General features: G+C 52.6%; 1 long non-coding RNA gene across 2 annotated transcripts; it reads right to left on the minus strand.

Annotated features, from left to right (window-relative positions):
• Positions 1-15,721: 15,721 nt before the first annotated feature.
• On the minus strand, positions 15,722-24,156 carry LOC123000348 (uncharacterized). Of its 2 annotated transcripts, XR_008958274.1 has the most exons (5): positions 23,717-24,074; positions 22,760-22,843; positions 22,317-22,475; positions 18,541-18,700; positions 15,722-17,323 (listed from the first exon to the last, which is right to left on the minus strand). It is a non-coding gene; the product is annotated as an uncharacterized LOC123000348 (long non-coding RNA). The 2 variants fall into 2 exon arrangements; XR_008958275.1 differs by lacking the exons at positions 15,722-17,323; positions 18,541-18,700 and adding an exon at positions 18,756-21,608 and having other exon boundaries at positions 23,717-24,156.
• Positions 24,157-24,924: the final 768 nt, after the last annotated feature.

Consider the following 24,924-nt stretch of genomic DNA (forward strand, 5'->3'; position numbering starts at 1 on the left):
AGGGTGCGCAAGATCCCAGAGGAGACGCCGAACCCTGTCCTCCCTTCCCCCATACCACCTTCAGTCAGGCCAAGACACGCATGTCTTCATCCAGCCCTGTCCCCAGCCAACCCCACCAGGCCTGACTCTAGGGCCACCTCCTCCAGGAAGCCTTCCCTGATGCCTGGATGGAAATGTTTGAGTCTCCTTCCCAGAACTCCCTTCTGGCTCTCAGGCCAGGTTGTGGGTGCCCCATGCCTCTGCTGGGTCTCACGCTGCTGGAGGGCAGGGCTGTCTCCTTCACCTTTAGGCCTGCAGAGGAACATAGCACGGTCCTGACACAGAGGAACACACCCTCTCTAGAAGGCTTGACAGTCAGCAAGTAAATACGGGAGATGCTGGTTTAAGTCGGGCTCAACGGGTGCTTTAAAGGGGGACTTCTCAGGGCATGTGCTGACATGCATGCGGATCTCTAAGGGTGGGCCAAGATAGGCAGCCTTTCTCAAATGTAGTTGACTACACGGAACCCCTGGTTCAAGCGATGCCTTCTTCCATGGAACACACTTTGGGAAATAGTAATGAATACTGTCAGATCTAGATGTATTTTCACAGCCCTCAAATTGTATAGAGGAGGAAGTAAGCCCCAGAGACACACTAGCAGAGTCAGGACAGAACCCAGCGTCCTTCCCATCTCATCTTGACCTCCAAAGCATTACCCCTGGGGGGTTATGAGTCCTCAGTTTCAGGCCAAGGGGATAGAGGCAACAACGTGGCCTTGAAAAAGTCTGGGGCTCAGCTCCTCCTGCCCGGCCCCTGGTGGCCCCTAGGCAAAGCCAGAGCTGCAACCTGAATTGGACCCAGTTAGGTGCCCACTTAGGGGGCTGCAGGGGCTGGTGTGCACGCAGCCTTCAGGAGCCTACCGGTCTGGTTTTATAGGATGGGGCAGGAAACTAAATGCTGGTTAGGCCTTTGCCTTGGCCATCCTGGGAGAGCTAGGAGGGGCCTCGGCCGTCCTGGAGCTCTCTTCCTCTCTGGGGACCTTCAGAGGCTCACAGGGGTGCACTGTTCTTTAATAACAGGTCTTTCCACAGCATCCTGACACCTCTCAGCTTCCTGCCAGCCCCCACCAGGAAAGTCTCCAGAGCCCATGCCAGGAAGCCCCACAAGGCAGGAGGCATGGGCCTGGTGGGCCACCCAGACGCCCAAGAGCAGAGGGTGTTCGAGCCAACCTGAGGTCAATGCCATGGAGTCTTGGGTAACAAGAGGTGGGGTTGGGGGCAGCAGGGAAGAGGCAGTCCCCCACCAAGGGCCAGGGTGTGGTGGTTAAGCACCCGGGTTCTAGCCGACACTTCTGGACGGCGTGGCTAGGGCAAATTCTAAAGCCTTTCATGCTTCTGCTTCCACATGTGTGCAGTGGGGCTGAGGATGGTAAGACCTACTTCACAGGACTGTTAAGAGGATTAAGTGGATTAATCCCTTACAACAGCCTCTGAGATGCCATAAGTGCCCAGCAGGTAGGACTTCCCGTTATCACGGGACAGCCTGAGGGCTGGGCCAGGTCCCCGGCCTGTGTGACCCGCACGCTTGTCCAGCCCTTGGTCAGTGTTCTTAGCTAGAAAAGGGGGCTGATGAAGCGCCTGTGGAGTAATTGTGGGGCTGAAGCGAGCTAGTTCCTGTGAAGTACTTGGAACTCTGCTTGCTATGCAGTCAGTGCCTAAGCATGTGAACTATTTTATCACGGATAATAGGGACTGAAAGTTATAGGAAATTAAGTCAGGATGCACACTGGCCTGGGCTTGGTTTGCGGGGCTACATGAAGCACTTCCAGCAGCCTCCCCTGGTTGAGGGGGGGCCGTGCAGAGCACCCCCACAGGCCTGGAGCCTTTGTCCTCACAAGGCGCAGATCCCAGGATGCTCTTCTTACTGAGGGTGAGTTCACTGGCCATCTGCCAGCTCCTCGGGGAGTGGGGAGGTCTCCCCCTTTAAAAGACGCCACACCAGAATCCCAGGGGCCTCAACATGGACCCCAAAGCCCCTTCGCCATGTTCCCCAGGGGTGCTCAGGGGTACGAGCAGGATTCTTGGTTTTGCAACATCTCAGAGTTCCCAGAGAGGATCCTGATAAGCCCCAGATCAATCAGTTCTCAACCTTCCAACGTGTCTACGCAGATCCCGTTCTTCTACAAGATTCCATAAGGATCAGAAGTCGGGTTTAGGGCCGTGTCGCCAGAGGCTCATGTGTCTCCGTTCTTTTTCTGTAAAGTTTTGAAGTAATGACCACGCACACACTCGACTTCAAGAACTCTGATTTTCTCTGTGCCCCGGTGGGTGTGCAGCCTGGCAGAGAGCCTCCTCTCCTTGAATGGTGTCTTTAAGGATTTGACATTCAGCAGAAGTTTTTCTGAGCACATTCATTAGTAATTTTTCAAAGCAACCCCACGAAATGGGCCAGGGGCTTGCTTCTTCTCTTTTAGTAGAAGGAAGGCTGGAGAAACCCACGGGATTCTGACATGGTTTCAATGCACAGAGAGATCTGTGAATACAGGCGTGGACATATCAGTCAAGCTGTACTTCTCCCCCGTCATGGTGGGGGGAGGGCGGGAAGGTGTTATTAAAACAAGTGCTTTTTTGAAAACTTTGTGCCAGAACTTTGTGGGTTGAGAGCCTGTTCGATCACTTTGTAAACATAGCTCATGCGATTCTCAAGGGAACTGTCGAAGGTATATAGGATTACTGATTTTTAACCAAATGAGAAAAACAAGCCTCAGAAAGGTTAAATGACTGCCCCGAGGTCACATAGCAAGCAGGTGACAAAGTTGGGCTTTTCTGGCTCTGAAGACCAGGCCTTATCCATTGCATGGTCCTGCTTTATCATGAAATGGAATCCGTATAGAACCCCTATGCTTCATTTGAAAAAATAACATGACCGTCCCGGCTGTGGGCTTGAGAGAGCGCCAAGTCCTCCGTAACAAGGGTCAGCCCCTAACAGTCTCCCACAATATTCCCCGGGGAGAGAGAATGCAGGCTGAGACCAGGCCGATAGGGATCCACACTCCCCTTCTGCCCCTTACTGACTACATCCTCTCGAGGGGCTCCCGGGGGCCTCTCCCCGGCCCGCTTCCCTGGCCGAGTATTTGGACAGTTATCTGGACCTTGTGTTCGGATCTGCTGGGTGACGCAGTGCCCAGGTGGGCCCTGCAGAGACTCCTGACTCTGGCCCCCACCACACTTCCTCTGAGACGAGGAGGATGCCCATCACCTGTGGTTACCAGGGCCGGGTGGACCGGAACTGAGATACTAACCAGGGAGTAGGGTTACTGAGGACAGCCGAGTCCGACAGGTCGACACCTTCATTATGAGACTACCATCCTGAAGGACAGCGCGCACGTGAACAGGGGCCCGGTGGGCACGTCTGCCGAGCCCTCTCTCCTGCCGCATCCTCAGCCCCGGCCCCCACCCTGGGGAAGGAGGGGTCCCCCTGGCACGCTGGCCTCGTCCGAGGTCACACAGAGAGGCTGCAGGGCAGCGGGGAAACAAAGCCCCCCCCTGCCCGAAGGTCCCCTGAGCCCGTCTTCTATAGGGAGAACGTGGGTTTTGTCCTGTGGAAAGTCCCCAAGTGGATGAGCTAACAATTGACTCCAGCTGCACTTCTCTGCTCACTCTGGCCGTGTTTCCCATATTTCCGTTCCTGTGATCCATCCCTTGCCTCTTCCAGATCAGAGAGTGACCTCAGGGGCCTCCTCGGGATGTGATTGCGTCCCCACCCCCACCCCCCCACCCCTGATCCGGGGCTGCTCCTTCCTGGGGAGGAGTCCCCAACTGCCATTGTCAGCCTCCTGAGCCCTCCCGGCTTCTGGGCTTCTGCGGGCTTTCCTGTCCCACCAGAGCCTCCCTGGGGCTCATTTAATCTGAAGACAATGGTCTCAGATAAAGAACTACTGGCCTCCTCCCTCTGAGGCTAAAATTACCAGAAACTGAACAGGGTGTTGCTGACCTCAACCTGCCCCCAGCCCTTCTCCTGCCCTGGCCCATCTAGAACATCCTTCTGAGAGCCTATGACAGCCCCTCATTCAGGCCCACGTGCCTGCCCAGAATGAGGCCGTTTCCTTCTAGAAGAGCTACCTGCGGCTTCTGGCTCCGCACCATGTGCACACAGGGCGTGGATCCCCAGTAACTAGTGTGTCTCTGGGGAGGCGTGGAAGCTTGGACTCCTCCACTGTGGCCACCACTGCCTTTGCCAGGGCCCCTGCCACCATGAGCCTCCACTCGGGCGACACAGAGCCAGTCTCCATGCCTCCCGCCCATCCTGACTGCTGGCCCGTAACTCCATACCCGCTTCCTCCTCACTCATAGAAGTTTCTCAATTTCTTGCATTCTTGCTGTTGAATAGACCCCGGTTGCTGTATTATTCCACTGCATCCAGAATGCTCTTGAGGAAGGAATGTCATAGACCCTTTGCCCCTCCAGGAGATGTGCTTGGGGTTAGGTCCGCAACAGTGTGGGTTGAGAGCCTAGTGAGTGTGTGGGTTGGGAGCCTAGAAGTGCCCCTGTGTCTGTGTGTCCTGCAGCAGGTGGTCCAGAACACCTAGCACCGATACCGGGCAGGACCAGGGACCACATCTTGCAAGGCGCAAAACCCCTCAGCCACACCATCCCTCAGATGCTTCCCAAGGCTCCCAGGAGGCAGGCAGGGCAGGAATTATGGCCAATTTATAAAAGGGGTGACCTGGGGCCCAGCTAGGGAGGTGGCCGGCTCCACTTACACGGATCCAGAACTAACTCCCAGGCCCCTGACCTCCAGCTGAGGGCCCTTGGCCTCGGCTGGCTCGGCTCACAGAGGTCGGCCTAGGATGGGAGCAGAGTGAAGCACACAGAAAGCAAGACAACACCCCCCCCCACCCTTCCCTGGAGAGTTCTCCCTGCTTGGGGCCTGCCTTTTCCTTCTGTCCCGCAGTGACCCCTCCTGGTATGTATTCCCCCTCAGCTGAGTAGTGGGGAGATTTCACTCTGTGGCGTCAGGCAGGACTGGGTTGGAACCCAGGCTTGTCAGGGATGGTCACAGTTTACACCTCTTGTCCTGGTATAAAAATACCGCAGAGCTCCTTTTTCCTCGGAAAATGCCCCGGGTAGGACCATACACTGCGTTTCACCCTACTAAGGCCGAAGGAACAGCATCCGGGCAGCTGGTGGGCAACGTGGTTCGAGACCCATCTAATTCTGTGATTAGAGAGGACAGAGAAGAAAGGGTCCCCTTGAAAGCCCTGCTGCAAGGGCCTGGCCGCATCTGCGTGGAGATTCTGCAGCCCCCGGCAGAAGCCCCGGCTGTGTCCAGAGGTGCTGGGCAAGATAAACACACCGGGAAGGAAAAGCAAACTGGACCTGCTGAGCCAGGACCAGCCTCTGGAGACAGAAGACACCCGGGAGCAGGGCCACCACCTCGCAAACCTCCAGAGGGTCCCGTTCGCATCACGGTCTCAGCAGATGGTGCCCCTGGAACTGTCCGACACCCAGCCTGCCCGGCTGTACAGAGCAGTCCGCCTAAAGCGCGCACCGACAAGCAGGATTTGGAGAGCTGAGGCTAGATGGGGTTCAAGGGCAAGAATAAGTGCGGAGCAGAGAAGCTACACACTCAGGAGCAGAATACACCTTCAAGAAGGAGAGGAATGGCTCTCAATCCGGGGAAGGTCCCTGAAATCCATTTACTCAGGTCATGTCAGCAAGCATTGAGCAATTACTGTAACGGAACCGGACGAGAGTCCTTCCCCCCGATGTACAGGAAGGCAACAACCTACACCAAGCTTTTGCGGTGAAGAAAGCGAGGCTGTTTCCTGGTGTGGGGCCACCCAGGAGAACAGGGAGCTAACGCGCCTAGGTTCCCAGCTCCCCGATGGCTTACAAGCGGGGGTTGTTATTTTTTTAATTTAAATTCAATTAATTAACATTTAATATATTATTAGTTTCAGAGGTAGAGGTGGGTGATTCATCAGTCTTTTTTCCCCAACATTTTATTTATTTATTTATTTATTTATTTATTTATTTATTTATTTATTTAAGAGAGAGCACAAGCGGGGCAGCGGCAGAGGGAGAGGGAGAAGCAGACTCCCTGCTGAGCAGGGAACCCGATATGATATGGGGTTCGAACCCAGGACCCTGAGATCGTGGCCTGAGCCAAAGGCAGATGCTTGATCAACTGAGCCACCCAGGCACCCCCCATCATTCTTATATAATACCCAGTGCTCATTACAGCACGTGTGCTCCTTAATGCCCAGTTACCCCATCCCTCCACCCCCTCCCCTCCAGCAACCCTCTGTTTGTTTCCTATGATTAAGGAATCCTTATGGTTTGTCTCCCTCTCTAATTTCATCTTGTTTTATTTTTTCCTCTCTTCCCCTATGATCCTCTGTTTTGTTTCTTAAATTCCACATGAGTGAGATCATATGATGTTTGCCTTTCTCTGATTGACTTATTTCACTTAACATTATACCCTCTAGTTCTATTCATGTCATTGCAAATGGCAAGTTTTCTTTTTTGATGGCTGAATAGTATTCCATTGTATATATACCACATCTTCTTTACCCATTCATCTGTCGATGGACATCTGGGCTCTTTCCATAGTTTGGCTATTGTGGACACTGCTGCTATAAACATTGGGGTGCATGTGCCCCTTCGGATCACTACATCTGTATGTTTGGGTAAATACCCTAGTGGTGCAATTGCTGGGTCATAGGGTAGCTCTATTTTCAACTTTCTGAGTAACCTCCATACTGTTTTCCAGAGTAGCTGCCCCAGCTTGCATTCCCACCAGCAGTGTAGGAAGGTTCCCCTTTCTCCACATCCTTGCCAACATCTGTCTTTTCCTGACTATTAATTTTAGCCATTCTGACTGGTGTGAGGTGGTATCTCATTGGAGTTTTGATTTGTATTTCCCTGATGCCGAGTGATGTTTAACATCTCTTCAGGTGTCTGTTGGCCATCTGTATGTCTTCTTTGGAGAAATGTCTGTTCATGTCTTCTGCCCATTTCTTGATTGGATTATTTGTTCTTTGGGTGTTGAGTTTGGTAAGTTCTTCATAGATTTTGGATACTAGCCTTTTATCTGATATGTCATTTGCAAATATCTTCTCCCATTCTGTCAGTTATCTTTCGGTTTTGTAGACTTTTCCTTGCTGTGCAAAAGCTTTTTATCTTGATGAAGTCCCAATAGTCCATTTTTGCCTTGTTTCCCTTGCCTTTGGAGACGTGTCTAGCAAGAAGTTGCTGCGGCCGAGGTCACAGAGTTTGCTGTCTGTGTTCTCCTCTAGGACTTTGATGGATTCCTGTCTCGCATTTAGGTCTTTCATCAAGCTGCAAACTATTGGTGTGATTTTTTTCTTGCAAACATGGCGCATCGCATGTGTCCTCTCAGGCAGAACAGCATCCCACAGACTTTGCAGGTGGCAACTTTGTTACTTCCTGAGTTTTACAGGTTTCTTCGACAGTAACTAAGGGCTGTGCGACTCAGGAGCCATCTGCCTAAATTGTGGGGGCCGTGGGGGCCTGCATCCCCGGGTTCCTTGCTGGGTGCTGACCCAGGCAATGACCGAGGGCGTCATGCAGGGCAGAGTGGGCTCAAGAATTTGCAAGGTGAGATGAGAGTAGAGGAGGAGCCCTGGGGAAGGCGTGTCCAGGCAGCTCGTTCCGGCTTCATGGACAGAGAGTATGCTGGGGCCAGCCGAGTGCTCGGAGGTGCAGACACACAGCCTGGCATCTTAGGTACAGAGCCAGGCCTCTCAGGGCGGGGTCAGCACCTGGGATCCCCAGGGGCCAGGAATCTGGCAGTGGCCCAGGGCCAGATGCTGAAGTGCCCGGCATTCCAGGCTCAGGAGTTTGGACTTGATTCTGAAGGCCCAGGCTGTTCCTGAGCAAAGGAAGTTACTCAGTCAGATTCCTTAATAACCTGAGGACACCAGTCCCCGCCTACATGGTCTGTCCCCACCCCCCAGATGGCCAGCCAGTGACCCTTCCCCTGCACCTCAGTCAGTGAGAGTGGGGCTTACACCTGAAACAGCAGCACAAAAGCAGGGTAGCTGCCAGGAGAAGAGAACCCTTGGCCGGGGCTGGGCCCACTCCGTATCTGGGAATCACTCTGTCCCTGCAGAGAGCCGCTTCCCAAGTAAAATGGCTCAAGGCCGCTGGGATATGCTGCATAGGACTGGGGTCAAACAGGTGCAGCTTGTCTGGGAGGATCAAAGAGTCCTTATGAACATTTCCACCACCGTTTGCTCCAGCAAGAAGATTTTCTATGACCATTTTATAGCAATAAAATGTAATTCCATACATTGCACGGTATGTGAAAGTCCTAGGGCCGCTGTAACAAACCACAGACCGAATGCCTCAAAACAGCAGAAACGTACTCTCTCAAAGTTCTAGAGGCCGGAATTCAAAATCAGGATGTTGGGAGGGCTGCACTCCCTAAAAAGTCTCTGGGGGAGGCTTCGCCCTTACCTCCTCCGGCTTCTGGTAACCCCAGGGGTTCCTCGGCTTGTGGCCACATCACTCCCAACTCGCCTCTGTCCTCACGTGGCCTTCTCTTCTCTACATCTTCTCCTCTGCTGTCTCTTCTAAGGACACTTGTCTTTGAATTAAGGGCCTACCTGAATAACCCATGACAGTCTCATCTCAAGCCATGACTTAATGACATCTCCAAGGACCCTTTTCCTATGTAAGGTCACAGTCATGGTTCTGCGGCTTAGGATAGGGCATGTCCTCTTGGCAGCCACCATTCAACCTATTATACACAGTCTTTGGAATCAGAGAGAGCCAGGCAGAAATCCTGTCTTAACTATTCACTGGCTAAACTGGTCTTGGGCAAGGTTGGTAATCGCCCAGAAACTCGTTTCTTTATCTCTAAAATAGGAATAATGTCTATTGGAATAATGTCGTTATGAGAATTACATGAGGCGGTAGTTGCTTGGCACACAGTACGTAGTAAATGACATCGATGACAATGGTGATTCAGGAAGTGAAGGGATCTGCCCAAGGTCACACAGCTACTAGGAGGCAGAGCCGGGACTAAAGCTCAGGTCCATCTTACACCAAAGGCCACCCTCCTGCCGCACCCTGTCCTCTTACTCCCTTCACTGTAGTTTCAACCTTACTCTGTTGGCTTGCTCCTCATTGATGTCTCATTGACATCTATCCCAGAGACCGTGGGCCCCTTGGTGGGACGGTGAACAGTATCCCAAAGTGGAGTGAATAGTCAACTGTTGGCCCCAGGGAGTGAGGTCAGGATCAGAACTTGGCCTTGAGTTATGCCACTGGGAACAGAGGAACTCAGCCTTGGCCTCACCTTGGATAAGAAGCAGCAGGTTACAGTAGCCCTGCGAGGAGTTGCTGACCATTCACCATGGGGCAGCAGTAATGGGGGGGGGCGCCTCTAGGCACATGCTGTGTCCTTGAGGCTTGCCTATCCCGGGGGCTAGGAAGAGTACCCCATTCCTCACCCTCACGGTAAGAAAACAGGCTTCCTCTGCATCTGGGGATGGAGCCTCTGTAAGGAGAGGACCCCACTAACCCCCATGAAAGAACTGGTGCCAGCAAAATAAAGGCAGGATTGATCCCTCCTTCCTGAAACCCTTTGAAACCTGATCTCCCCTCCCCCCCAAAAGACGTGTCTGACTTTGATCTTTCAAGCCACTGCCACTCAGATTTCCCCTGCGGCTGCCTCATAAGGTCCCCGCCAGCTTTCACAGGAGGGTGTTCTTATCAGCACAGTTGCTACTTACAGCCACACTGAGCTTGGTTCCAGAATCTGGGGGAGAAAGACATGGGCCTGGGCTTCTGTCTTGGGTGGCGTAAAACCAAATAGGTTCCAGGTCCTGGCGGAGCCTGGTGCTGCTAATCCCTGGGGAGGCCCTGAGGTGCTGGCTGCCCCAGGACTGCACCTGAGGGGTGGAGGCATGGACGGGACTTGCTCCTGGCCGGGTCCCAGGAATCTCATCAAGGAACAAAGTTATCAGGGAGGCAGGGAGCAGAAAGGACAGGAGCATCTCCTTCCTGGTAAAACACAGAAAGTTTCTGGCAGCAGACAGAAGGGAAGAAAACAAAGGGGATTGATTGGACATTATGGCAGGAACGTGGGACTTGGAAGAGGAGTCAGCAGTGGCTCTTGGCCAAGTGGTGACTCACAGGGACAGACCCCTCCAACCACAGAGAGTGTTCAGAGCTGTGCTCTGTAGCGTAAGGGGGTCTCAGAGACACGGGGCTCAGGCTGAGGAAGAGGGAGCCTGTTTCCATCCGGCACTTGACAGACTCTCACCATATGTCCTGTCTGCAGTCAGCACTGTGCTGGGTCCCGGATACCGGAAACGGCACCAGCCCCAGCCTCTGGGCAGATGGAGGTCGGTTATGTGGGCCAAATGCGAATGTAGGTCCATAGCTCTGGAAGTGAAAGGGTTTTCTTCTGGGGCTCTGCAGCCCCTCCAGGGAAGGCTCCAGGCTCAGGAGCACAGGAAGAGGAAGCTGGGGCAAGAAGGGCATCACTAACTCTGGGCACACCCCAGTGTCCAGAGTCATTTTTCTTCTTCATTCTCTTCCTCTTTGCTTTCTATCCTGCCAAGTCCAAACTCAACAGATTTGATGGCCCGAGAATGGGGATAGCTCCTCCCCTGGGGCCTGTACACATCTGAGATCACCCCAGGGACCCTCTTGGCCAAGACAGTGTGCTTAGCTACCACAGTCAACAAGGGGGTTCAGGCAGGACCCCATCTCTGTGGCATCTGCTTAGATGGCCGCTCGTGCCAGGCCCTGTGAGGGACAAAGGCCGGACAGGGGCTCTTCCCCCAGGGGACTGGTAAGTCATTATTCGCCATCTGGACAGTCCTAGTCCAGATTATGATCTGAGAAGCAGGGTAAGTTGGAGAAAGGGGACCATTGTAGATGTGCTCCCGGTTGGAGGACTTAAGATTCCTTGTAAAATGTCGCTCTCAGAAGCTTACTTCCCCCTAAATCATTTCAGGGGCTCCCATGCACACCAGAATAACAGCTGGACTTCTCAGCGTAGCTTACAAGACCCTGCCATTCCACAGGCTCCCTGGGCCCCAGCAGCGCTGGGTTCACTGCTGGATCCCACGCAGACCAAACCTGTTGGCTGCAATGCTGCTTTGCACAGAGCACTAACCTCCTTGTCTTTCTGGAAAACGTCTTTTCATCTTCAAACACAGCTCAAACCATAGCTCTTCAGTAATGTAGGAGAGGACCCTCAACACATGGGTGAGTAGAATGGAGTAGCCCTCTTGGAGCTACATTTCTCTCCTTCTGTGAAACTATTAAAGGTAACAGAGGAAATAAATGAACCTAAGCGTGTTTAATTTCCCAGATCTGAGGAACGTGCTCCAAACACGCACACGTTCTATCTGCGCTGCACTGTGTATCAGATTGCGGAAGAGACGGTGCATAGGCCGCCGACGTTTGCGTTTCTCCTCCCCCCAAATCATCGAGACATTGGAATAAACAATGTCCTAAGCCATTGCCAATGTTGTCCACTGACCCACCCCATTCAGTAGTGGGTCCTGAAGAAGAGACCCAAATGTCTCTCCAGGGTACCAGGGTCCATTCTGGAACCCACCGGTCAGCGTGCTCCAAGAAGATGGGGACCTCCAGTGTTTGGTGTTTGGCCTTACTGTGTGGGTTGAGGGCCTAAAGCTGGTTGGGAGGGAGTTATTAATGGTGGAGGCCCCTCCTGAAGAAAACAGAAGGTCCCTCCAACTTCTCCCCCTCCTAAAAGCCCCTTCTCTGGCTCCGCCCTGACACTTCCGCCAGGTCCATGAGCAGAGCTGCTCGTTGGCTTCCTTCTCTGGTTCTGCACAGAGCCAGCAGGGGTGGATCTGGGTTGAAGCTGAAGATGAATGAAAGGTTGTTTTCATGAAAGATGGTATTGATTCTGTTTTTAAAAAAGACGAAACCCAACTTCTGAAATGAGTCACTGAGGGGACGGTCTGAGACGTGACATTTTTCTTTTCATTTCATTTCCTTCTGGAATTTCGAAGTTGTGTCTGTGATGGAGATGGGAAAGATTTAATAAAGTAACCTCGTAGAATGTTCCTTCTTATTTCTCCCTCTCTTTCATTCACTCATCCCCAAGAAGCTTGTGGTGCAAAGACAATTGTATGGGATCTAAGCCAGAAGGTGTGAATCAAGGTCCCAGATCAACACAACCTAGAAGCTGTGGTCCTCCTGACGGCCCCCGCGGGGGTGCCCAGCCCTCTCTGGAGTCTCTAGCAGGTGCCCTGCGGCCGCTGCTGACCCAGCCAGAGGACAGGCAGTGAGCAGAAGGATGCGAGCCCTGGCCGAGGAGGCTCATGGCATTTGCCAGGATGTCCCTCTGAGAAGCCAGTGCAGCTGCAGAAAACATTCCACCCACCTGGGGTAGGGGTACGGGGAGGGGAGAGAAGCCTCTTCTCCCAAGCTGTGTTTGTAAGGTTTGTTTTATATTTCCCTCAATAGGTAACAAACTGAAAGTTTTGAAAGATACCTTATGAAAGTGTTTCCCTTTAAAATAGAAACTCTGCTTAATATTATTTTCAGCTAAGAATGAGCCTCAGATCCCACCATGACCCCTTTGTCCAAGGAAGGTGGAGGGAAGGCTGGGAAGGCAGAAACCCAGAGAGCTCGAGTTGTCTACTTTTAGAATCACAGGCTCCCCAGTCATTTCTGACAGACCTCTGCTTCCTGGGGAACCATCCTTAAAAACTAAGAAGGGCCTGTCCTCTGTCTAACACATTCAGTTAGGATCCTGCGGCCGGGGTCTGTGGCAGCCTCTATCTGCAGAAACGACCCACGAGGACTACCTCGGGTTAACAACAGACACACCCTCGGCGCTCGGAGACTTTGCCCGTCTGATTCGGATCCTCCCACCTGCCACCTCCCCACGGCTGTCTCCTCAAACCTCTGCAGGGATATGCTGGCATGTCCCCTGCCCTGCCCCCCCCAACCCACCAACCCACAGTGCCAAGCAGACAGCAGGCGCCTACTCAGTGCCCTGTGGCCTGAATCAGCCCGCGCACCAACCAGCCTGTCCGATCGCAAAGCCTCTCTTCGCGCTTCGCGGCGGACTGGCCCGTCTCCTTGGAGTCACCTGTGACTGATTAGCACTCCGCAGCTTCAAAGCCTTGTCCCTCCATCAAGTTTCAGGACCTTTGCCACCGGCAGGGCACAGAAGAAGCTCCAGGGAGCCCAGAAACTTAGTCAATTTGTTGAAGGGGAGGCCTCCATCTGGGGACCCTCCTGGAGGACACGCGGCTTCTCAGTGTCAGGGCTCCCAGCAGGACAGACCTGGGACGCTTTCCCACACTGCCTCCCCACCCACCCAGATCCAAGTCCACACCCAAGAGGCAGCCAGTTCCGCACGCACATGGGACATCTGCCCAGCTCCATCCTCTCTGACAGGTCCGTGGGGACAGGTTTGGCCTCTCCCTCCTTGACCTTGTCATCACTGAGGGTTCCATGTTCTCAGTGCTGCTGTGGCTCTCACAACAGGGCCTCGGGAGTCACATGGCCTGAGGGTGGGCTGAGAGCAGAGAGCATCAAAGCCTTTAGAACAGTGAGCCATAAAGAAGATTTTACCTCACGCTGACTCAGGGTTGAAACCCCACCTCCCCTGCCCCACCACCACCTGCCTTCCCTGCCTAAGAGGGTTGCCGTGGGCAGCAAGGCCCATCAGGAGACAGGTGTCAGGGCAGGTAAGTGATGATAGGCCTTGGGGTAGGGTGGCTGGGTTGCTATAGTAAGAGGGCGCCAGGTCCAGAGTATACTTAGGAGGTCAGGTTAGTAGAACTTGCCAGTTGATGAGATTCAGGGAATGGAGGTGGGGAGTGGTAGTGAGTTAAATAACATTCTCCCCAAGTTCATGCCCACCCAGAAGCTCAGGTTGTGACCTCATTTGGAAAAGGGTCCTTGCAGATGGAATTAAGATGGCGCATACGTGATTAGGATAGCCCCTAAATGTCTTCTTCATGGTCCCGAGATGCCACGGCAGCTCTCAGCATCCCTTCAGAATTCAAGGTGGAAAGAAGCAGAAAGGAAGAAGAGCCAGGTGCGCCCCGTTCTGCTCTGTTTTTTAATCAGGAGAGTAAAGGCCTCCCAGGAACCTCTAGCCCACTTCCGCTTTGTTCAGGGGCTGAGGTTGCACCATGCGGCCACGCCTTGCCACGCTCCTCCGGAGGCTGAGAAAATGAGGATGCTGTCTTCTCAGCCTTGAGACCCGAATATGGCCAGGGCAGGGGGACGGGAAACGGGTCATCCAGCCAGCAGTCCACCACACGGACAATCATGACCCCGAGGCTTCCGTCTGTGTATGTTGGCTACTTATTAGAATCCCCCCCCCCCCAGTTATCTCCGGATCCCCTTGCAAGGTGGGAAGACCAGGCATTACTCACTTCCATTTATAGGTGAGGAAACGGAGGCCCAGAGCCAGAAAGGATTTGTCCAAAGTCACAAAAAGTCCATGACTGAGCCAGCCGTCGAGCTCGGTTTCCTAGCTCCCAGCTGTGCATACGGCATGCCCAATAAAATATATGAACCAGATAATCCTCAAAGACAGGCCATTGTTTCTGGTATACGACCTTGACGGGAGGCAGGCACGGTCCCCTGGGCAAGCGCCTGCCTTTTGAAGACCAGAAACAGAAGCTGGGGCACAGTCCTGCTCCATTCAACAGAGGGTATAGTCCAGGCATTTCCTACCACTTGATAGGCTAATTGCTTAATTGCATTAGTGCGAATTGCTGATGTCTCTTAGAATTGAGTTGTCCACGAAATAGGCTGACTTGGCAGGTCAGAAAGACAAAGGTTAAGGGAGGCAGCGGCAGAGAACTCGTGGCACTGCTGCCTGGGCTGCCGGAGGCCTTCGCTCGGCTTGGACCTGTATGTGCTCTGGGTTGGCAGGGCAGGCGCAGAGGCCGGGCTCCGTGAGACCCGTGCCAATGCCCAGCTGGTCCTGGCTGCTCACACATGTCGCCTGGCAAAGTCGAGCAAGGAGCTCAGAGGCGGGGGGTGGTGAGGGGAGCGGCTCCCATTCAGCCCAGGACCCAGGGTGGAAGGCATGATGGAGGCTCCTTTCACCCCTGTGCAGCCTCCAGCCCAGCCTCCAGCCCAGCCTCCAGCCCAGCCTGGCCAGCACAACTTCTCAGCAGTTAGGGCAAGAACGGACAGAGGACAAAGGGGCCTGAAAATCTATTCTCTAAAGTCCTCCATGGAGAACGGTGTCTTACACTGGCTCTACCACGAATATGAACTGGGGCCTTTGTGCACCCCGATTGGACCCTGACTTTGGACATGAGCTCCAGTGAGAAGAAAAATATTTGGAGGTGGATTTGCCTGAGACACTGCTGTGTGTTAACCAAATCCTGTGTCCTCAGCACTCCGTGGGGCCACATGTCCCACCCGCTTTTGCAGTTAGGTGAGGCCCGTGAAACGAAGCGCTAACCAGCGGAATAACATGGCTGCCACTGAAACGTGAGTGTGCCTGTGCCAGCAATAAGCCTGTCCTGAGTCAACACCAGTGACGCTGACATTTTAGCTGCTCTGTGGCGAGGCAGTGTGGGTGCGGAGGATTTAGAGTGAGGTGTGGCTGGGTTCCTGTGTTGATGGGGCCACTTAGAAGCTGTGTGACCTCAGGAAAGTTACTTAATTTCTCTGAACCTGTTTCCCCATTTGTAAAAAGAATAATCTCCCTGTTCACAAAGAGGTCAGAAGAATTCGGTTAGGTGGTCCATATGACTATGATTTATTTCATAAAAAGCATGAGTGGAAATTGAGACAAAAGAAAGCAAAGCAATCACTTGGCCCCCCAGGAAATCCTGGACGACATTAGCAGGCTGGGAATTCATACTAAATTGATTTTAGAAACAGTTTGCTCTGGGGGCGCCTGGGTGGCACAGTGGTTAAGCGTCTGCCTTCGGCTCAGGGCGTGATCCCAGTGTTATGGGATCAAGCCCCACATCAGGCTCTTCTGCTGTGGGCCTGCTTCTTCCTCTCCCACTCCCCCTGCTTGTGTTCCCTCTCTCGCTGGCTGTCTCTGTCTCTGTTGAATAAATAAATAAAATCTTTAAAAAAAAAACAAAACAGTTTGTTCTGAGTGGTCCAGAGAGGCAGAGCAGGGAGCCTGGCTTCAAGCTGGATGGAGGGCGACGTGACCCTGGCTGGCTCCTCGCCCGTGTGGTGGCGCCGACGGAGGCCACAGGGCGGGCTCTTGCAGACAGAGAGGTGCCCACTCTCTGGACTGAATCTTCCCGGTGTTGGCTTCCGAACAGCGCCGGCTGGACACCAGGAGGCCCCTTGCTGGCCACGTGACCAGCTGTCACCCTTGGTCATTCCAGCCATTCTGCTAGATGCGCCATGATGGCTCATTGCATTTTAATTTGCATTTCCCAGAAGGCTAATGGTGATGCGCCTCTTTCCCTGCTCACTTCCCACCTCTGCATCCTCTTCTCTGAATCATCTCTTCGTCTCTTCGCATCTTTCATCCATTTCTAATGGGGTTGGGTATGGGGCTTGCTTTTTTTTTTAAACTATTGACATTTAAGAGTTCCTTAAGCCTAAATATTACTCTTTGGTTGTACACGTAGTTTGCCAATATTTTATCCCAGTTTGCAGGGTTTTTTTTCTCACCCTCTCAATAGAGTTTTTTTTTTTTTTTTTGGTAGAGCAAGAGTTTTAATTTTGGTGAGGTCCACTCTACCTATCTTTCCTTTTATGGGTCACTCTTTTGTTGCCAAGTCTAAGAACTCTTTGCCTTGCCCGAGATCGCAAACATCTTCTCCATTTTATTTTTCCTGAAAGTCGTCTAGATTTACATGTTACTTCGAAGTCCACAATCCATTTTGAGTTAATACTGTAGATAAAGTGTGAGTTTGAGGTTGAATTCCACCTGGGCAGACTGCTCCAGCCCCATTTGTCGGAGAGGCTCTCCTGCATCCCTTCGATTGCCTTTCTACCTTTGCCAAACAGCAGCTGGCCAGACGGACGTGTCCATATCTGGGTCCTCGATTGATTTGGGGATACATCCCTGGCCAATACCGCACCCTCTGGATCACTGTCGCCGTGTAATAAGCCTCCATATTGAGTAGAGTCATCCCTCCTACTTTATTCTTCTTTTTCAAGATTATTTTAGCAATTCTGGATCTTGTGCATTTCCATATAAAATTTAGAATAAATTTGTCTATGTCTGCAAGAAACCTTTCTGGAAATTTCATAGACATTGCATTTAACCGCTAGGTCAGTAGGTGCAAGGGAAAATGACACCCTTATTATGCTTAAGTTGTTCAATCCATGGGCACAGTATGTTTCTCCATTTCTTTAGGTTCTGCTGCCTTAAAAAAAAAGAAAAGAACAGAAAGAAAAAGAAAAAAGGGGGCTCCTGGGGGGCTCAGTCCATTTAGCATCTGACTCTTGATTTCTGCTCAGGTCACGATCTCAGGGTCTTGGGATCAAGCCCCACATTGGGCTCTGTGTTTGGCAGAGAGTCTGCTTGTCCCTCTCCCTCTGCTCCTCCCCCCACCCCCTCTCTCAAATAAACAAATAAAATCTTTAAAAAAAAAAAAGAAAATAGCTGTATTGGGTTCTTCTCCCAATCGCGTAGGTGAAAAAATAATCAAACAGCACCTTGTATACCGTAGGTGCACGCTAAGTGTTGCTGGATGAAGTCTAGTAACTAACATTTATTGGACCCTTCACATGTGTCAGAACCTACTCGTGTGTCCTCACCACAGGCCTATGAGGTAGGCACAATTATTTCCGCTATTTTATAGGTGAGGGAGGCGAGGCTCAGTGAGGGAGCAGCGTGTAGTCCAGAGAGCTGGGATGTGAAGTCTGGCAAGCCGGTCCCACAGCCTCGGACTAAACCAGGGCACTCCACTGCCTTTCAAATAACTAAATTGACACGAAAGAAAGTTGTTTAAATCACTGAAAAACTCACTAAGGGGTAAGGACTATTAACAATGTGTATACACTGTGGTGTATTATAGACTGCGTACCGTCACAGGCCGTCTACTGCGGCCGGCTGTACCCCGGACGCTGTTACACACCCGTGCTGCTGTAGGCCGTCTGCCGTTACGTAGCGTGCACTGTGATGCATGACACACTGGGACACACTATACACTCTGAATACACTATTAGGTGCGGTGTACCGTATGACGTGCGCACTGTATTACGTACCGTACGATGTTATACACTGTATATCCGTGGACTGGATACTGTTGTCCGCTCTGTACTATTATACAGGGTTCTGTGCTCTTATTGTTATGTGCTGTATACGGTAACATTGTGGTTTACATGCGACTAGATGTCTTTGTAAGCACAGTATGTGTGTCCCCGTTATTTGTGTACTTTTTAACATCTATACGTATATATTAGAATAGGGCACCTGGGTGGCTCAGTCGGTGAAGCATCTGCCTTTGGCTCGGGTCATGATCCGGGGTCCTGGGATGGAACCCCGTGTCAGGCTCCCTGCTCAGCAGGGAGTCTGCTTCTCACTCTGCCCCTCCCCCTCTCATGTTCTCTTTTTCTCTCTCTAATAAATAAGGGGTACCTGGGTGGCTCAGTCGTTAAGCATCTGCCTTCGGCTCAGGGCGTGATCCCAGGGTCCTGGGGTCGAGCCCCGCATCGGGCTCCCTGCTCCGCTGGGAGCCTGCTTCTTCCTCTCCCACTCCCCCTGCTTGTGTTCCCTCTCTCGCTGGCTGTCTCTCTCCCTGTCAAATAAATAAATAAAATCTTAAATAAATAAATAAAAAATTTTTAAAAATAGAATATACTACACATTTTATTTTGTACATTCTATACATATTATTTTGTACCTTTTTTCCACCTTTCTTAGACTTTTTCTGCATTGTGGAATATAGCTCTACAGTGTCCTTTTTAGCCGTTACGTCATCAGCCCGCTATTACTGACATTCTTGGCTATTTCCCTACTGCCATTTAGGTTGTTTGAAACTGTGCACAAGGATAACGTTGAGAGGATTTCTTTATATTCACGTCATTGTGAGTCTATTCCTGGAATCGGAGCCACCGTGTAAAAGGGTGTGCACATTTTAAATTTTGCTGTCTATTGCTAAACTGCCTTCCTCTTGGCTTGAGCTGATTTCTATTTTCAGTGAGTCGCTTTCCCAAGACTTCTCAACACGGGGCCTTGCTGACCTTTTTCATCTTTACTGATCTCTTGCCATCCCCTGAGAGAATGGGCGGGACAGAGACACGAACACCCCTGGCTGATGTTTAGAAGGCCTGGTGTGAAAGATGAAACAGAAACTTGATTTAGCTTCATCAGAGCCTTGTCCTCCGGTGAGCCTCCCCGCCAGGCCGGGCTGGATCTAGGTGCCCCTCTCTCCTCCAGGGCCACGTGTTTGGGCCACTGGTGTTTGAGTTGGTTGCCAGCAAGACATTCCCTGCCAGAGTAAGCCTAGGTCCTGAGATACTAGCCCTGACCCAGAGTGGCCAGTCCTCAGGGTTTGGATTTGGCCAGAGCCTGCCGAGTAAGAGGACTGGGCCTAATACTGCAGATTCCACCTGTTTCGCCCTGGGTAGACTCTCCCTTCCCTATCTGAGTGGGAAGGGGGAAGTAGGATGAACCAGAACAGGGGATACCCTCTAGGAGGTATGAGAGCAAACTGACCACCAGCTCACCCTCCAGCCGGTGGCCTAGGTGCGGGAACCTCAGTGGGAGTCAGTGTCACAAAAGAGGGTCCCTGTTTTCCGCAGGGAGAAAGAACCCAAATGAGGGAAGGCAGATGCCAAAAATCATAGTAAAAGCTCAGAAGTTAAATGATGGCTGAGACCAGAGTCCAGACAACTGGAATCATCCGGATTTTCATCAGCCACTTGCCCTGAAGTGGGTTTCCTATAATTAATTTTTCTATCTACTCTACTAAAACTCAGTGAGGAAGGCATTGATATCCCCGTTCTACAGCTGAGGCCGCACGTCACAGGGAAATCGACAGAGGGCTGCCAGACTGTGCCTTGCCCTCTCTCTTGACCAGCCAAGTTCGCGGCACTGGGCAAAGGCAGCTTTGGCATACAGGCAGGTCTTCTAGGTGCAGAGACCCAGCGTCCACCCTGCCCTGTCCCTGCGGGCACAAGTCTGCTCTTAGGCCTTTGCTTCCGTGACCCCTGCAGGAGGAGGCGGCCCAAAACCAGGGACAGCCAAGAGTATGAGGAGCCCTGAGGGCAGCTAGAAAGTGGGCCCTGCAGAAACCTGCCTGGGAGCCCTTTCTGCTCCTGAGCAGGCCTGGGAGGCCACAGAGGGCGGAGAGAGCAGGCAGCATGCTCAGGGAGCCCCGGAGCCTCTCACTGTGTGGATGATGGCTGTGGCAGCAGAAAGTGTTTCCAGAGAGGCCTGGTGAGAGCAGCAGCGCCCAGGCCCCGGACTAGCCCCCATGGCCCAACACATAGCTCCTGCTGGTGAAGGTGCTGGGTGACTGAATGTTAAGGTGCCACGAGGTGTAGAACAAGGGAAGCAGAGAGGTGTCTGCCAGGCAGAGGTCAGGGCTAGAAACCAGGAGGCCTGACCAGTGTCTCTCAGGGCCATGAACTCTCATGGCCAGGTTGATGCCCCTTTTGAAAATGGCCAGGGGCTGGTGAGACAGGGGAGTGAGTGGGTAAAGGAATTAATCAGGGAGGGAAACGAGCTTTCATAGATTTGGGGGGTGAGGAGTACCGCAATCACTCTGGAAAATGCAGTGGCTCTAGAAGTTGAGTGCTTTCTGTGTAGCAGAGGGAACACTGGACCACGCTGTCCACCGCCCTGTGTAACCGGAAGTTCTGGGGCGCTCACGGGGCATCCCGCACACCCCTACGCTCTCATTCATCCACACACCTCTGCTGAGTGGTCAGCCCGCGCCCTGGCCCCTGCTGTTTCCTCTCTAACTCCCGGCCTGTGCCCAGTGAATGCCAGGAAGCCAGGCTGGGTGGCCAGTTCTGCCCAGCACAGCCCCAAGCCAGACCTCAAACCCACTAGCAGCTCTGTGCCTGAGGCCCAGCGCCCAGAGAAGAGCTGCTGTCACCCGAGCTCCCAGCTTTGTGTGTCTGCAAGGAAGGACAAGTGGCCTCTTGGGTTTGGGGACTCTCGGTGATGGCCAACGTCTGGACGGGCCTGCTCCCTTGTCCGCGGGGGATCACCGTGACTCCTGGGATAGCCGACGTCTTCTCCCCGGACAGCCTCCAGCAGGCCCTCAGCGAAGAGTAAACAGGAGAACAATTCAAAGATCTATGGATTGTTCTTTCCGAAGGGACCTCAGGTTTGGGAGCTTTTGCTACATTGTAGAGACTATTAAAAGACTTCAGTCATCCTGCTCCCCACCCCCCAGCACCAGCGGATGGTTAAGCCCCGGGAGGCAAGAACAGCTCATTCCACTGACAGCTCACCTCCTTCTCCACCCAAGTGAAGCATTATTCATTCCCATTCACAAAGAATTAGTGTCTAATTATTCATTAACCCCTGCTGGCTATTTTATTCCTGGGCGCCAAATCCTCTCCATTCTGGGCCAGGAGTGTGGGTATGACCTCGCTTATAGACCCTTGGTTCACCTGGAGCTTCTGGCAGCGATGTGGCTAACCGGGGCGATCTTTCCCGTCGGAAGGCGACTCATCCCAGCCCTGCATCTCCTGGGGGGGGGGGGGGGGCGAGGGAACTGGTGAGGATCGGCTCTGTGTGTAGCAAGTGGGGATGGCACCTCCCACCAAAGGGCCAGGAAGAGTCAGGATTGGAGGGTGCTGCAGGGGGAGCCTGGGCAGGTCCAGGCTCTGGGGCCCAAGCCAGGGTGGGGAGGGCTGTAAAGGGCCATTTGCCCAGTCCCCTCACTGTTCAGTGGAGAACCTGAGGTCCGAGATGACAGAGGCAAGGCATTTGCCAAAGCTTAAAGGCAAGGAGACAGATTTTGAGAATGTAGAGGCAAGCACTTAAATAAGGGGCTCTAAGAGAACAGACTCCTTCCTCGGAAAAATGTGTATGTGCTCATACACTCCAAAATTTGCATAAATGACAAGGGAGTCAGACTCCTTGAAGTCCATCTTTGTGATCTTAGCTACAAAGTCATGATCTTTACAAAACAAAACGGAAACTTTTGAGTGACAACACCCACCATAAACAAAGTACAAAGGCAAATGCAAAAGTACAAAAAATACTTGCAACTTCTTTAAAAGAGGGGGTTACTCTCCTAATAAGTAAGGAGCTTCTAAAACTAAAGGAGAAAGCAACGAACAATCCTATTTTAAAATGGGCAGAATGGCTGTTAAATATATATATTTTTAAACACTACTCAAACGTACCCATCAGAGATGCACATTTAAACTACCCGACATACCATTTCTTACCTATTAGCACAAATCTGTAAGTTTGACATCACACCATTTGGGAGAAGCTGCGGCATTTTCAGACTTAGAGGAATGAAAAATGTTACAACCCCATGGAGGCAAGATCTAGGAAAATTCCATGTGCATTTATCCGTTGTTCCAGCAATCCCACTTAGGGACCTATTCCAAAGATACAAAAAGACACGGGCATGAAGCTCTCCTTTGCAAAACAATACATAATAGTGAGAGACTGGAACCGACTCAGGTATTCTTTGGCAAGGGGCTAGCTGAATGTACGTCCCCCCAGTGCAGTATTAGGCAGCTGGAACAAGGAATGAAGACTGTATCTCCAACCACTGCTATTGAGTAATATGTCAGTCATAAGATTAAGTGAAAACGCAAGGTGCACTGCTGGGTTTATATTATGCTATTGCTTATCTAAGGAAGGAAGGCTACAAACATACCTCGACTGTGATTTCTGAATTCTCTGAATACCGTTTCCCACTGAAAGGAACGAGGGCCACTTGGAGAAATGGCTGATTGCAGATCTGAGGAAGGAAATGCACAAGAGCTTAAAGCTTCTTGTCATACCAAAGCCGAAATCACTGGGACTGTTTCAGAAGGACTCGAGAGCTAACTTGAACAAGCTCCCACCAGCTGAAAATGAGATAATTTGAGCATAAATGGGGGGGGAAAACCCACAATAGATTAAAGCACACCAAAGGTGCTAAACCCATGGCTGGCAGCGCTGATAAAGGACAGCTGTGGAAGTCTTGGGACAGCAGGAACAGAGACTGAGGGCAGGGACCCACCCAGCACTTTGGCCTAGGAATGACTTGCTCAAGCACTCCATCATCCCAGAGCCTCAGGGCATCGGGCAGGAAGACTCCCATCCTGAGAGGTATTTCCATTAGACTTCTTTTCACATAACCCAGGTGTTCTCCAGGACCCTTAGGAGTCAACTCCTAGGGGAGGGGACAGCCTTGAGCATATTGTTGCACCAGGGCTGAGGACAGAGGGGAGCCGATGGAAGACTGAATCGTCCATTGCTGCCCTCACGCCCTTTCTACCACCTCCTTCCTGGACTTGTCCGTGTGGTCTCCCACCTGGGTCACCACACAGCTTGTAGTGTGTGTGCTCCACCCAGCTTCCCGAGACCCTCCAGGTAGACTTGCCTCCTGATCTTACCCTCACCCTGGTCAGAACCTCTCAATGGGGGCGCCTGGGTGGCGCAGTCGTTAAGCGTCTGCCTTCGGCTCAGGGCGTGATCCCGGCGTTATGGGATCGAGCCCCACATCAGGCTCCTCTGCTATGAGCCTGCTTCTTCCTCTCCCACTCCCCCTGCTTGTGTTCCCTCTCTCGCTGGCTGTCTCTATCCTGTCGAATAAATAAATAAAATCTTTAAAAAAAAAAAAACAAACCTCTCAATGTCTCCTCGGCACTCAGCTTCCACAGCCCCCTGCTCGCACACCCTATTCCAGCAATGCCTTCTGCGGGAAGAAGTCGGGCTTGAATTACAAATGCACCAGAACTGTGACCGGGTCCTCCTCTCAGAGCCCACAGATGCCAGGCCCAGTGCCACCTCGGCACTTTTGTTCCTCTTGTCCTTCCCCTCTTCAGACACCCGCCCCCACCGCACCTGCTCAAAACTCACTGCAGGGGGAGGGCTGAGTGCCTGCCCCCGCCAACTATAGCCCACAGTGCAGCTGGGGGGCTGGTGGTAGTCTGCCTGGCCCGAGGAGGGAGAGGCCCTGCTCTCCCCATTCTGGGGCTCTGCAGCTGCTGCCTAGCAGCTGTGCCTACTGCCGGGCTCAGGAATGTGCCCAGAACCACCACCACCCCCACCCCCCCGCCCGGCCACAAGTTGAGCCCGGAGAGGGAGCAGCTCCTCTGAGCTCTCCACCGCCTCGGCCCACATTGCCCTGCCCTCTCATACCCTATCGACCCACCAAGCCTTGCTCCCGGGAGCCAGGGAGTGGAGAGCATTGGTCCAGAAGCCCATAAATTTCCAGAAGGCCAAGACAAATATTCTCGCTGTAGAAAACAGCATTCTGTGTGCGGAAATTGACAGACGATGTTATCACATTTCAGAGCAGTTCAGTGCTTCCCGAAGTGTGAGCTCTGTCGCTGGAGGAGGGAAGCATTTGTGCCAACTGTTTGACGAGTTTCCACGGAAGCCACCAAATGCACAAAGCTGCCTGGGAGCAGCTGGCTTCTCTACCAGATCCCACGTGCGACCCCCTCGAGTTTCCTGCCGACCCCAGAGCAGTGCGTGGCGCCCTGGCCCTGCTCGGTCTCCTGGCGGGGGTCCCGCCCTGGAACATGCTGGCCTGATCAGCTCCTTTTGCCAGGACATGAGCAGAGCTGGAGGGACACTTCTGCTATCTTCCCTTGGAACTGCATTCGTCTTGCCATCCTAATGAGGTGGAAAGAGAATGGGAAGTGAGGGAGAGAGGAGCTCTGTGTATCCGCCTCCCGAATGCCCCCTACCGCCATGCTGCTCCAAATCTAGAATGTGCCCTCTCACCCTGGAGCAGCAGCCCCTCCCTGAGCCTGCAGCCTGCTGGCATGTCACTGCGGCCTTTGCCGGACACAAAAGGGATTAGTCTGTCATTCCCAGCACCGCGGG

This window comes from Ursus arctos, unplaced genomic scaffold (genome assembly GCF_023065955.2).
Source record: "Ursus arctos isolate Adak ecotype North America unplaced genomic scaffold, UrsArc2.0 scaffold_8, whole genome shotgun sequence".
Lineage (NCBI taxonomy): Eukaryota > Metazoa > Chordata > Mammalia > Carnivora > Ursidae > Ursus > Ursus arctos.